The sequence below is a fragment of the Dromaius novaehollandiae genome, chromosome 1, assembly GCF_036370855.1.
Source record: "Dromaius novaehollandiae isolate bDroNov1 chromosome 1, bDroNov1.hap1, whole genome shotgun sequence".
NCBI classification, from domain to species: Eukaryota; Metazoa; Chordata; class Aves; order Casuariiformes; family Dromaiidae; genus Dromaius; species Dromaius novaehollandiae.
This window is the reverse complement of record NC_088098.1, coordinates 74311065-74324473: the sequence shown is the minus strand read 5'-3', so window position 1 is coordinate 74324473 and position 13409 is coordinate 74311065. Positions and strand designations below refer to the sequence as shown.

At 40.5% G+C, this 13409-nt stretch overlaps 1 protein-coding gene across 8 annotated transcripts in view; it reads right to left on the bottom strand.

Moving 5' to 3' along the window:
• ARHGAP8 (Rho GTPase activating protein 8) overlaps window positions 1-12109 on the bottom strand; it is a 101405-nt gene extending 89296 nt beyond the window's left edge. For 2 of the 8 annotated variants that reach the window (XM_064516869.1, XM_064516882.1), the window contains exon 1: window positions 11816-12104. The gene's annotated coding sequence lies outside the window, so the exon portion shown is untranslated. Of the gene's footprint in view, window positions 1-5326; window positions 5440-9752; window positions 9898-11815 lie in introns of all 8 variants that reach the window. The other 6 variants (XM_064516862.1, XM_064516867.1, XM_064516875.1 and 3 more) reach the window with 6 other exon arrangements.
• Between the last annotated feature and the right edge of the window lie 1300 nt (window positions 12110-13409).

The window sequence follows — 13409 nt, the reverse complement described above, 5'->3', positions numbered from 1 at the left end:
GAACTCTACAAATTCAGATTTGTTTGAGCAGTTTTGGCAGGTTAACTTTATACAAGCAAGATTTATGTGACATCAAGTATCTTCTGTCCTTCTGCAGCTGACAAACATGGATTTATGCTTTTTTTGCTGCCTTGATGTACTTTGACTAGCTTGACAGAAATGGGACTGTGCATCCATACTTGATCTGGGATCACATATATATTTCTGAGTGATCTGCTTGCATGTGTATTTGGTAATAATGGTTCTGGTACCACTGCCCCATTAAAGGCTTCCACTCTGAAGACAACATCATCTCATCCAAAGGTATTTGTCTATATTCATGAATGCTACAGAGAAGTTCTCAGGTAATAGACTGCAGGAAAAAAAAATGAAGCAGTAGCATGACTGAAATTATGACATATCATTAACAACAGGATTCTGCTAGTAGACCTTTTTCATATTTTAACGAAAGTCATCTTCAAAAGAAATCTTGCCACTGTCATGTAACATTACTTACTGTCATTGCACTTGGTGTATTACCTTCCTATCTTCAACTTCACTCTGAGAACATGCAAAAGTTATCAGTCTAGGGAAAAAAATTAAAATTTCTAACATCTGGAAAATAATAAATCCTACTTTCCACACAGAAATACAGCACTGGTAACATATTACAGCAATGAAACCTATTAGCCCATTCATCTCTATCAAACACCACTAGAAGGCTCTTCAGAGGTACTTAACAACAGTGGCATCCAGCTCTTCTTGAACTTTTGAACATGATAGTTTTTACACAAATCTAAAGATACAAACGCATCAACTGTAGATTCACTTACTTCAACCTATGCTAACATCTAACAAGACCACATTGCTTCTTCATTATTCCTCTCTGTCAGCACATCACAAAAGTTGAAAACTTACAGAAATTTCACATTACTTATCTGTTGAAGTAGTCTTTAGTGTTGCTATAGCCTAAAGTACTACTACAGCTGTAGTGACATGATGGTCTAAGAGTTTAAACAAGGCAGAAAGGGAAAGATTAAGGTTTTTATTAGGCCAATTCATGCAGCAGGGGGGAAAAAACTGTTAAGTTTACAGAGACTCAAGCCCTTCAGATGACCTCAAAGGAAAGCTTGTGCACCTAACAGCTTATCATTTTATACACCTCTGAAAATATTCCCTTGATATGTTTAATAAATATTTAATAAGCAGTATGTAAACATAACAGCACAGAGTTTGAGAAGAAACTAAGGGGACAAAGAAACTGTAAGGGAGCAGCAGAAAACAGCAAGGCCACACAGCAGAGAAGAACATACAAATTATTCATCAATGCAATGATCGCAATTAAATAATGTTGTCAAGTGAGGCTCATTTCCCCTCACTGTCATAATTTGAAACCGAGCACTTTAAATAAATCACTTGTTTTTCTTAAATAACATTTATACCCTTTCCAAGGACGTGGGGACACAGTCTACCCCTCCAGAAATGCTGTGTAACACACTTGCTTTACCAACATGGTTGACAAGAAAAACCTATTTGTTTACAGTGCTTTATAAATATCCTGTCTTTGTCTTAGCTGTTGGCCACGGTCGATTAATTCTTTAAGCAACAGTTGGAATAAGTATTTCTAAGCCAACTCTACCTTTTTTAGAAGTAGCTTAGACACCAATCCCTGGAAAGAATTCAGAGTCAGTATGCAAAATCCTTCCATTTTCCCTCTTGGTCAATTAAACTATGCAGCAGAAAACCCTTTGTATGCTGCCTACCAGATATGTTTTCAATAACAGGGACACAGTCTAGCATAAGCTCTGGAAACTCCATCAATGCAACGAAGCAACTGACATCATTTTCTGCCTCCTTCCAAACACAGAAACTAATCCTTTCCCTCACTTTTAGTTACATGTTAAGAACAAATGCCTGTAAATCACTTGCTGTGCGTCAATGTAAAATGGATATACTACCCTATTAGGCCCAGATTGAGGAAAGCATTCAGGACAGCCATAAAGCACAAGCTCAAATACACACACAACAGAAGTCTGGCTAAAATGAATTATGTGTTCAAGCTTTTCATGAATCAAAGCCTCAACAAAGTGTTAGCTGCTTGATTAACCAGGAAGCAGTTCTGCCACTCTCCACCTAATCAGGTCTTGCCATTCAAACTCGTATTGAGATGTATTTCCCTTCCCAGTGCTTCCCCAGGTACCAGAAGGCTCACAATGAAATTGGGTTCCACTCCCCCAGACTACAGTTGGCAGCATCCAAACCTTCCATGTTCTGCACCCGCCTGTTGGTACTCAGACAGCAAAAATAAATGGGACTCCCTCCACAAGGAGGAACGTACTATTCAGTGTCAGTAATGGAAATGCAGAAGAGCTCTTTGCAAGCTGAAAAGCATAATTCAGGAATAAAGTATTATTGCTTTTCCATTCAGTCTTTGGTGTATGAATTCTACTGATTCCCTTCTTCCTTTTTTCGTAAATTTAGTCAGGCTTCTGTAGGCGCTCATGTGGCTTCATAAACATTACTGTAGATTTTTCTCACCATCTGACTTTAAAATCCTCAGGAGAAAACGTTTTAAGTTATCCCAAAGGCAGATAAGGATCATTTGGCTCTAGAGCCAATTCATTCACACTTCCTGCCTGCTGGTAAGGAATATAAAGAAGAGAGAGAGGAAGAAAAGAAACCAAAAGGTGAATATGTTGAATATTTTAAGTCCTGAAAATGATGGCTTTGTAAAAGGGACCCATTTACAATAATCGGACCGTACTAGTTCTAAGGCTGGGACAAGAAGTAATTTTAACCTCTCAAAGGCATCTATGCCTATCATGACATTTCTATCCGAAAATTTTTACCTAGTGTTGTCACAAATAAGAGCAAAGATTAAAAAAAATAAGGAAAGAAAATAAGAAAAAAGAAATTAAGGAAAAGTTTTTTCCCCAATTCAGAGTTTATTTTCCTGGCACAGTTAGTACCACCCTATATATGGGTATCTTCACTGTCTCTACAGTAATTAACCAGTTTCTTTGCATGAGTCTTTCATTTAGGGAAGAGAAGCCTTTTTAAAGTGGTAAGAAAATAAGAGATGAAGAAAGCTAACAGGTTGTTAGGGGGAATCAGAAACAAATGCAGTGTGTGAAGTTAAGCACAATTAATTGCTTAAAAATTACTAGGTTTCAGGTTTATCAGTGCATTTTTTTTTTTCTTTTAAACTGCAGTCCCTCCTCTCTTCTGGTAAATGTCACTAACCAGTGTCTGTAGCATCACTGAAGTATCCACTTTTGGAAGCTGTCCCAAGCTTGAGAAGCAGTGAAGTTTTTTTCAGGTTTATAAGCGCACTTTTTTCTTTCTATTTTAACTGCAGTAGATCATTAAATGTTTACCAATGGGATGTCACCAGGTAACAGTAAACAATCAGGGAAGCCACCTCACATGGAACAAAAATTAAGAAACTCATTAGAAAGATCTATAACATCAGTAGCATTTTTATAATACCAAGATGCAGTATTATACCACATCCAAAGACAGCTGTTGAATCAAACATGAAATTGTCAAATTTTTTGCATTTTTCCTTCAATATTTTCCTCCTCAGATCTTAGTAACATATCTTTTATTCTGACTTACAGGATTCTGACTGCAAAGATAAGATTACAACTGTGAGTTTGTCAAGTCCACTTAATCTTTCTGTCAAGCAAAGCAATATGTATAATAAGTCCAGATACTGAGACAAACAAAGCCACAAACATACAGCAACTTACTCTGCTATTTGAACACTGTCTCAAAAGAATTTTCCTACCACTAGCAGAATTAAAAAACATTGAAACAAGGCCCAGTGGACATATCAGAGCAAGGGGGATAATCCAAAGCTTTCAGTTACTCTTCATTTCTGGGTTCAGAGTTTAACATTAAAAACTTGCCTACCTGTATTCTGGCACTCTTGTATACACAAAGCCAAATTCTTTCCCCAGCAAAATCAACACCAAAACCTCACACTGACACTGAAAAATTTGGGATAGGATCTCACGCCTATGTTTTGGGTATTTTCATCCTGAGCACGGGATCATTTTTTACACTAAAACTCCCTTCTGATGAGCCCAGGAATTGCCCACCTTCTCTTAGTACAAGTGGTGAGCCACCTTTTTCTGCCCTCGGCTTCAGCAGAGGACTTTGTAGCACTCTATCCTGAACACACAGCTCATTCTCAGCTAAGATTCAACAAGTAAGTTGAAGGTGTCAGGTCTCAGCTTCTAAAATCCACAGCAAAAATCCACTAAACAAATGGAGTACTTTTTTGGAAGAGTGGCCTTTTCATTCTTTTTTCATCTGACAGGCAACAACAAGCATCATACCCACATGAAAGTGCACAGTATATTTGAACAAAGAGCTAAAACTACTAGGGTGCCTGGGTTACGCCCTATCGAAGCTAGCCCTAAATGAATAGGAGCTGCTAGGAGTTTCAGTATTCTCTGAAGCTACAGAGACTAGCCTTTGTTGCAAAGGCTTTGTTCAAAGCCCACTTTGTAGGAAACATGCAAAACTTCTGAATTTCAGCCTCAGACTCAAGCCTCTAGGAAGCTGCTTCTCAAGCTTGGGACAGCTTCCAAAAGTGGAAGCTTCAGTGACGCTAGACACTGGTTAGTAACATTTAGTAGAAGAGAAGGGAGACTATGGTTTAGAAGGAAAAAAACCAGCAACGTACAACTCCTTACTTTTCTCATTTTTCAATTCATTTAAGTTATATGTGTACTATGTGTAAACTTTTTAAAGACTGTGTTCACAGTAAACAAAATACACACTTTTGTGCTTTTTTCTGACTCAAATGTCAGATAAAATCCTGAATGGTAATTGAAAAGATGGATGTGAAAAAGTCTGTGACAGGAAACATCTTAGTCTTTTCAATTTCCTGTACAGCAGGTCATGCATTCTTCTTTAATAATTCAATGGCTTTTTATAAATAAGAATGTACTCAGTAGTCTGATGTTGAGGATTTTCTCTGATTCTTCTTAGCTGTGGAATAAAAGCTACCATGAAGTATTTCAGGATGTAGCATCCAGTGCACCGGTTGCTCAGTGCGCATATTATCAGGCATTCATATATTCAGTGGACTAACAAGTGACATGGAATAGGTTTTTCTTTAGTGTTCACACAGATGTGGCTCTAGTGCTTAGCTGGTAGGGATCTCAGCAGAAAATTTTTAGTAGGGGTATGGCTGTGGGCATGCAAAGCAAGAGGTTTAAGAGAGCAACATCATCCAAATCAGGAATAGCATAGGTAATTTGTTATCAGTAGAATACTAACAAGATGAGACTATTCAGAGGTCATTCACTGGAAAATAGAAAAATACAGCTATTACCTTGTAAAGGACCTTGTACCCTTTTCCTGTGCAGCTCTTTTTGCACCTAGCCCATGATTCCACAGGCCCATCTCTGTGAGCCTGGCGATGGCCAGCAAAATCCCCACTGAGGGCTACGAAGTAAAAAAAAAAAATAGTAATATCTTAATCTAGCCATGGAAACTTGGCATATGTTGTGACTTGTTACGTTACCTCCGCTGCATTACTCTGGCACTGTATGTCACTGTTTAGACAGACCAAAAAAATGATTTTAGCATGGTTTAGAAAGTTGTGGTGGGGATGGACACCACTATCCCCTGTGAGGATTCCTGGTGAATTCTACATGCAGCTCTGATGTTCAGCTTATAAATGTAATCTTGCAGTGTTATCCGAAAGACACCATATTCCCTGATGTTAGTAGAAGCCATATAGGAGAGGAAGCCCAAAGTCTCCAGTGGTGTTAATTTCAAAGTTAGAAAAACTTAGTGAAACACAAGCACTGCACAGCATACGTAAAATGTCAGCTATAGTCTTAAATAAGAAATTACAGTTAAAAGAAATATCCCCAGGATATATTAACATAAGAAAAAGAATAAAAGATATCTTGAGAATGAACAAATCAAAGAAACAGCCCTTAAGGCAGACATCGCTGAAGGGCAATGAAGTTATACTGCTGGCGATTTTCTTTATTACGGACAAGACTAGTATCATAGCCTACCTGGTATCATTAAGGCTACCTGAAACTTTCAAGTCTAAGACCCTATTTTCAGTTCTTCACAACTTTATTTGCGGGCTGAAATTTTCCAACCTCGAAAAAAGCATGCAAGTAAGATCGGAGTTTAGGAAGGGTTACTGAGAAGGCTAAGTGAAAGAAACAGGATTTGAACAAGATAAGAGAGAAGAGATGAGAGAGGAGAGAAGTTGAATGAATCCCAACCAGGGATAATAAGCAGAAAATCCGTGCCCACTAATGCAGCTTGAAATGAAACCCAGGATTGTTCTGTCTCACCATTTCTTTCCTATCAGCACATCTGCTGTTACATCCTCTTACACTGCTTGGCCTCTGGAACAGCAACCTACAACTGTTCTCAGTTACTCCATCACATCAAAAGGCAGAAGTCTGTACAGCTAATCTTAAGATTCAGCCTTGATGATGGTGTCAATACACACTGGTGTCAATATAATGTCCTACAACAGAATTACTATAGTTTGTTTGTTTTTTTAATTAAAAGATTATATACAGATACAAAGCCACCGAGTTTGTTACAAGATTATCAATAAGCTTCCTAAGTCTAGCACTCAAACTTTTGGGAATGCCAGACATGAGCCTGCCTCAACAACATCTTAGGTCCCTACGCGTAAGGCCACGTTTTTAATTACAGGCTCAGAAAAGTATTTTTTCTTTCAAAGGAATTCCTACCTAGCCACAGCACAGGAAAATGTGATCTAGGAGCACTGAAGGAGAACTGTTCATCTCTAATGAAAAGATGATTGTCTTTCCCTCTTGTTAAATAATGTAGAGAATATCATCATGGAGGTACGGCTTGCACACAGAAAAGAGGAGAATGGATGGTCTCAGAGCTAATATCAAAGATGTGGATTCTATTTTTGTCCCTGCCAACTGTTTCCAATGAGATACTTTGTAAGTCATTAAACCAAACTTTTCTCTTAGATGATTTTAAGACTACCTATGAGTTTGCCTAGGGACAACACGCAACTAATATGCATGGAGTGTTTCCCTCAGGAGAGCTGATCCTAGCCTGCTCCCCATGACTGACAGCTCTGCCATGCTCCCTGAATGGTGAAAACAGACATACAAAACCTGCTTTTGAAATAGTATCAAAACATGGTTTTGAGGAAAACCTATATATATAGGTTTCCCTATTTTTTATATGTAGATATACACACACACATGCACAGAGAGAGAGAGAAAGAAGAGAGAGAGCTTTGCTCATCAAAGAACTAAGAGTTTTGAGAGCATCCTGACAAAAAGAATTGGCTTGAGAAGCAATGAAACTGAGTATAACCACTAGTCAAAGGAACAATCAAAATAACAGCTCCAATTCAGCACTGGCCACTGATTCCAAATGCCTGAATTTGGACGCATGGTCTTTGATTCTCAGATGCACCTGCAGCCCCCGTTGAAGGAAATGGCAGCACTCACAGGATTCATAATTTCTTATGCAAGTGTGGTATGACCCACCATACCCCATATATGCATGATTAGAGGATTGTTATTTCTTACATGTTCATCAGTTCATGCTACTTATTCCCCATCTGCAGTCACTGTCTGCATATGCTGTGAAAATTATTGTCATCATAGATCAAAGATTATGCCTCCAAAAGACAGAGTGCACAGGAGGAAGAGATAAACTCTCAAGGAATATGGATTGCATCAATATCATATAAAGTGAATTCAGTAATAAAGAATGAAAGATTCAGGAACTATGAACAAAAGACTTCTGGCAGAAGCAGAAAAGCATTTCTTCTTTCTTTTCTCCTCCTTCAAATGTTCTTGTTTCTTAAACAGGGTATTATAAGCCTATGATTATATTTAGTTTTCTTTTAAAAATGCCTTATAATTTATAATAAAACAGCTGATTTTAGTTTGGGCCAGGGAAAATTTGATGGTGTGACTAAGCCATTCTTTAGTATTACTGGTAATAGTACCTGCCAGTCTCTCATTGATACGAAAAAAGCTTTTTTTGATAATTGTCTCCTTGAAAAGGTACCAAGGTGTTAGTTTTTAAGCTGTCAGGTTTGAATACCAAATATGCACAACAGAATTTGCACCTTATTATAGTAACACCCTGCAGTGTTGCTAAAATACAAAGGTCTTTTGGCAATTCTTTTACTATTACTTTTTACCTTCATTCCCTTTTGGTCTTACATTGATGACTCAAATCTCTCCTTTAATCAGTACTTTCACCTACACATTCTAAGACTATTAAAAAAGATACCCATTTAAAAGCAGTAAGTTTTTATATCTTCCAACTTCAATTTTTTCAGTAGTTATTTTTCCATTGAAATGCTGATACTGGCCACAGTCTACATTTTCATGAAAAATTATGTGTATTGTTTTTCCTTAAATAAAAAACCTGTAACTGGACCTTTTCATTCCTGCGCAGGAAGGTAATTACTTCTTTTCTGAGCTTCGGTTGGGTGGATCTTTTTTTTTTTTTTTTTCCTTCAAAAGCAGAGGGGGACAACCTATGTGTCTCCAGCCTCACAAGACTCATAAGCAGGTCATACATGCTTCCCATGATAGGTCAGTGTTATTTGACTGGTAGTGGGTTATGCTTGTGTGGAGGCTGGCAAAGTAATCTGAAACTCCAACTGCGAATACAGGCAGCAGCAAGAGCTACTGAGACTAAAGCTGGGGAGTCACCCCTGAGTGGCTTGGCTGTGTGACCCAGCCCTGAGTAGCAAACTCTGCCTGGATTCCCTGATTTCCACTTCCCAGAGTTGCGCACTGCATCTCTAGCCTCAGCAACATTTTGGATGGCAGTTTATATGGTCAGCAGGGTGACCATCCGTAACCTAAAGGTATAATGTTCTGTTAAGTCTCATTTAAAAACATGAAACATATTTGTAATTTTAATCAAATTTACAGTTCTTTTTAAATAAAACTGGAGTTAAAATTTCAATAACACAATGCCTGTGAAACAATGATAGGATTCTGTTATATCTGAATTTCAAAATTTAACCAATTCAGACAGCACAAGTGCTTACACCTATACTACGCACAAACCCTTTACACCAAAGTCAGTTTTGACCCTGAAAAACTTAACTGATAAAACTGCTAAATTTAAAACTGATAAAAACTGATATCCACACCAGCATACAGGCTTAATCATGAATAAATTCATTCAACTCAATCGCGCAGTGATTTCATGGGTCTTGCCATGTGCTTAAAGATGAGCTTAAGAATTCATACAGGGAGTATGAAAAATACTGCCTATGCATTTCTTCAGCCATACTAATATTAAACATTTATTCACACCAGGAGAACTTTAAAAATACAGTTTACTTTTCGCTGTACTTTCTGAATTTACTTTCTGAATTCCTGTTCTAACAATGAAGAAAACAAAACTAGGAAGTCAGTTTCATTTCACTTATTGAAGTTAGTTCCACTTAGTAATACTGCATATTTTTGTCTGAAAACACTGGAATAAGTTACTTATTTGTGTAAAAACAACTTTTAAAAAGAACTTGTTCAGTTACAGACTCACCACTGCCTCTCTCAATTCTATTCCAAGCCCTCCATGGCAAATTGCTAAATTTGAGACTAAAGCGGCATGCTCTTTTTTAGGCAACATACCAAGGGTCATACAAGCCAGTGAAAAAAATAGGCTTAGATTCTGAAATGCCTCACAGAGAGAGAGGTCATTCTCCTTGGAAGAGGGCTTTGATGTAGAAGTATTTGATGTAGAAGTAAGGCTCCTACCTTCAGGGACACTGACTACCGTTCCAGAAGGAGCTTTCACTCCTGCATCTGAACACCCGGGGCAGATTTGGAAAGTAAAGGACCAGACAAAAAGCAGTCTACGGATCCTTCAGCTCAGGGACTGAGTAGCAGGCCAACGATGCATCTGTGTTAACAATAAATAAATAATGAAATAAAAACCCAACAAGGCAATCATTACAACATAGGACCTGAAGGACAGCAGATTCCTGGTTCTGCACTGTTACATTTAACAGATTGGGAAAGGCTTCTACCTGGGAATGGGCTTTTTCCCTGAATTTTAGGTGAGCTGCTTACTTGCAGTGCAAGTGTGTGAGGAGAGGCTTAGCCTCTTTTGTGTCTGCCTTAATGCCTTAAAAGGTTTCAGGCTTTGGATGACTTCTACCACTGTGAATTTCACGGGGAGGCGGGGGGGGGGGGGGGGGTTTGGGGTTGTTGCACTGAAGGAATTACAGGAATGCAAACAGCAGCTAACAAGTGGAACAGGTTCCAGAAGGTACTTCCGAGCAATCACAGCCCCCTCCAAAAAAGTTAAGCTAGTCTTAACTAAACTTTGCATTGCCTTTCTTTACTGGAACACTTACTGGAAAATAATAAGGTTACAGGAACATCACTCCAACGTTTAGAAATGTCAGAAAGTTTCATGTACAATGTGAATTCAACTCCTTGTGCACGTGCACGCTGATACAAATTGTAATTACATGCTGTATTTTTGGTCACCAGAGACTGCAGGGGTCCCATGGAAAGAAATAATGTAAATGAATCTTTTAAGTTTTAAAGAAAAATATAACATATTTACAAAGTGCCCTGAAAATTTAACTAATAAAATATATACAATGACGGAGATGAAGAGGAATTCAAAGGACTGGTTACAACGAGGAAGAAAAAAACCCAAAGGTATAGTATATAGCTACAGATTTTCTTTACACTGTACTTTATGGCTTGCACTTAAGACTGTTGAATCTCAACACACAACCTGTGACACACCCAGGGAAGCACAGAATTATTACTGTAGTCTTTGCCCCCTTTTCTCTGTTTCTTATGATGTTTCCCATCGACTTGAGCTCCACCTCTGCAATAGGACTTTTGCTCTTATGAAGCTCTATCCTGAGGTCAGTGAGGATAGCCACAGAAGTGGAAATTCGCCTACCTACCATCAAACCCTGCAGACTATTTCACATATTCCTAATGTACCCAGCCCTTCTCAGCTGAGTCACGTACTAGTGTAAATAACCACAAGAATCGGTTCTCAGGCTGGGATGTAAGCGCTGTTGCAAAACACCTGCCACACGTCATAAAATACCTGCTGCTGTGGAGAGCCCTGTTCCTCACTACGACCTTTGAGTCACATTACCACGAGAAACTGCAAAAATCAGTGTCCCACTGCAAGAACGCATCCAGACTTCCCCTTCAGGCTAACTAAAAGTTAACTACTTTTTTAAGTTTGTAAATCCACATTTGGCCAGCCACGAAAACCCCTCTCGCCCGCCTGCACGGACAAACCCCGAGACACCGCTCCACACTTGCAGGAGGGCAAGAAGATCTCCCCCAAATCCCCCCCGCCCCCCCGGCTGCAGCAGCACTGCCTTCAGCATACTCCCCGCGTTACGAGTTTTGTACAATCACTGCTTACGGGGGCAAAGGCAAGGGGGGGAAAAACGATCCCGGAACAAGCGAGGGTTGCTTTGCTTTTAGATAGGACACTCAAAGGGCAGCACAACTACTCAGGCTATGAGAAACCCCAAGAGCCCAACCCCCAAATCCTTGGTTTACCGTATATATGCACAAGATGTGTATATATATATATACATATGTATATATGTGTGTATGCGCCGCCGAAGCGCTCCCTGGAAGACGAGGCGCCGAGGGCAGGGGCAGCGCGGCCCCACCGCGGCCTCCCAGCGCAGGCGGCTGCCACAGCCCCTGCACCCCCGGCCGGGAGGCAGCGACTCCCCCCCGCCGCCTCTCGGGCAGCCGCAGCCGCGGTCCCCCCCGCCGCCTCCCCTCTCCGCTCCCCCCCTCCACGCCGGCGCCGCCGCACGTACCTGGCCGGGCGGCGGCGGGGGGCGCGCAGGCAGCGCAGGGGTCAGGCGAGGCGGGCTCCGCCCGGCAGCACCGCCCCGGGGCCGGCGCTCACCTGCGGGCGGCGGGGGCGGGGCGAGGCCGCGGCGCGCGCGGCCCCCCGAGGCGCGGCCGTTGGGCCGTTGGGCCGCCCTTTCGCTTTCGGTTTCGGCGCGTGCTGTGCGGCAGGGAAAGGTGGCAGCCCCTCGTGCGGGGGTGAGGCGCTTCTGGCGCTGCCCTGCCCTGCGCCGAGCTTGCCGCCCACCTGGTTGGCCAAGCCCGGCGTAGTCTGGGAAGGAAATCTGCGTTAGTCCGGGGGCAGCAGAAAAATAAAACCAGAAAATAAAACCAAAAGCAAGATATGGGAATTAACCCCTTTTTTACTGCCTGTTTATTTTTTAGGAAGAGAAAAATTAGTTATCAAGTTTTCGAGCATCGCCATCTGACTACAGCAGGGAGTAATGAACATATTGACAGAGCTTGGGGGGGATCGGCCCTTTATAATTCATTACTGTGATCTAAAGAGGAAAAGTCAGCTGTAGCTCTTGGCTCTGAGGCACATACTTGCTGACAAGGTCTGCGCTGGCAACAGCCGGAGGACTTTGTCTGGCCGGGGAGTGGACTGGTGATGTCCGCCTAGAGTGATTTTCCAGTCTGTATAAGACAGACAGACATCTATCTTTTTCACATACCCTTTTTTTACAAGTGTGTGGCACTAGTATTTCGCCTCCTCACCCTGCTTTATTTGAATTAATAGGAATTTCTGCTACCTGTACAACTTTGCATTTCTACTATTGCATTTCATATAGTTTCTCTTCCTCTTGTCCACAGTCTAGTCCAGTTCTTTCTATAGCGTATTCCAGTCCTTTTCTGTCATAACAGTAGCTCTTAGGTTTATGTCATTAGCAAATTTCATTAGCAGACTCATATTTTTTGTGCCAAGGTCACTAATAAAAATTTTAACTAAGACTGGTTCCCAGATCAGTCTCTAAGGAATTGCATTAGTAACCTCTTTCCATCTAGACTTTCCCTTTCAGCACATGCTATTGTCCTTACTTTTCATTTCTTACATTCATCCACATCTCTCCATCTTAATTAATATTTTCTCACAAGGCATCCTCTCAAATGCTTTACTGAAGTCCAGATAGATTTGATCTACCATATTTTCATTGTTTGAAAAAACGATTTATCAGAGAAAGATACTGGCTTAGTCTGGCGTTTTCTATCTTTGGTGAAACCCTGCTGCATTTTAACCAGCTTTCCATTTACTTCCACATCTTTAATTAGTTTTTCCTTCAGCGTTTGTTCTAAGGCTTTGTGTACTAATGAGGTCAGATAAAAGAGCCTGTAGTTGCTTGGATCACTCCTTTTTCTCACCAAGTACAAGTCCCCCACAAAAGTCTCTAGACTTTTCTGTATCTTTCCTGGCCTGCTGTGGTCACTAGGTCTGACCTCAAATTAAAATACAGCATGCCTGTCATTGATTTTGGCCTTAGTCATCAGTCTGAAAAAGCCAAATGTTACATTTTTTACTTCAAAGCATGCCTCAGGTTTCTTTTGCAAAACCGTGCATTCAGA